Source organism: Octopus bimaculoides, chromosome 1, assembly GCF_001194135.2.
Source record: "Octopus bimaculoides isolate UCB-OBI-ISO-001 chromosome 1, ASM119413v2, whole genome shotgun sequence".
NCBI classification, from domain to species: Eukaryota; Metazoa; Mollusca; class Cephalopoda; order Octopoda; family Octopodidae; genus Octopus; species Octopus bimaculoides.
In genome coordinates, this window is record NC_068981.1 from 93,748,486 (window position 1) to 93,750,160 (window position 1,675).

Genomic DNA, 1,675 nt, shown 5'->3' on the forward strand with positions numbered 1-1,675 from the left:
TATATATATATATATGCATGTATGCATGTATACGATTTATATTATGTATGTAAATATATACATACATATACTTTATTTTTGCGTCCTAAACTTTGCTAATGGCTAGATATCATTTTAATGGACATTAACAATCTTCCAGTCGAAGTTACTTGACAATATCACTCAAGAACAGACATTTTTAAAAGCCTGTTTATTGCAATATTAATGGTTGACTTTGTTCTAAATGACAATTCATTAGGTCATACGCACAAAACGTATACCGATAGTAGATTCTAAGTTGTTTATTTGATATTGTTGCTGTTGCTCTTTTCGATGGCCTTCGTTGAAGGTTTAGTTATAGTTGTTTCCAGACCTTACAACGTCTGAGAACTGAGAGAATGTAAAGGCACTGGATGGTAAAGAAAAAAAAAAGAAACATTCACTGATTAAATAGAAGATGAAGATACTGGACTGTTTATATCTAATAAGCCGAAATTAAACCGAAGCATTCTAGGGGTGTCAATGTGCTTAAGACAAATCACTGTATTTTCTAATGGAGCTAACCCCGTATTTCAATAATAGCGAGCCGTCGACTACTGCGATCTGTGGTTGTACGATGACGGGAATATCCTTTTCTACTCTAGGCACAAGGCCCGGAATTTTGACGCAGGTGGTGGGGAACTAGTCGATTAGATCGACCCCAGTACGCAACTGGTACTTAATTTATCGACCCCGAAAGGATGAAAGGCAAAGTCGACCTCGGTGGAATTTGAACTCAGAACGTAAAGATCATTCTGATCAGAACTTCGTGGCGTTGGGGTAAATTTTAATCCTTTAGTTAGTATACTGATTTTTGTTGCAGAGAGAGTTTTCTTCGATAAATTTCTTTGGGTTTACTCTGTATGTTTCGTTCCAATCAAAGAAGCAGACAAAGGAGGGTGGAGAAAACTGTACTACAGTGTGAACCAATGTTACCCACACATTCCCTGATCCCATAAATGCTACCCAGCACGGTTAGCGAGAGAGAGAGAGAGAGAGAGAGAGAGGGGGAGAGAAAGAGAGGGAGATGAAGGAGAGAGAGACATACAGACAAACAGACAGACAGAAGCAAAATCGTAATGATCTCCTCGACAGTATAAGAAGGGAATGTCCCGCAGTGCAATTTGTATGCAAACTCATAAACATACGAATTTTATGCAAGTACTGAATGGTGAGAATAAAAGACAATAAGAGCAATAAAAAAAGTAAGCGAGAGAGAGAGATAGGGAAGAGAAGGAAGTAGAAAGAGAGAGACAGAGTCAAAAACTGTCTAAGAGAGATGCTCGTAGCCAAATTAATAAAAGCTATTATAAAACTCTAATGATTAAGTAGAATGGAACTGTTTTTGATTATTTCATTCAAATCAACCAACGATAACTTCTAAATTTAGTAATATAAACAACTTCGAACGGAAATTGTGATTTTCTTATCTGCCAATTTCAGATAATTTTCAAAGAATAGATGAAGTATTAATCCACTCAGAAGCACTTTAATATCTGCAAGTTTCTGCCAATTCGAAAATTATAGGGGATAAATACCCAATGAGGTGAATCTGTTTTAAACTGGTTTAAGAGAAGCATCTCACTTTCTGGATAGAAACACCAGTTCATTCTTCACTTTTTGTTTCTTCAATTATTTTGTTTCGTGCTTCTTGTGT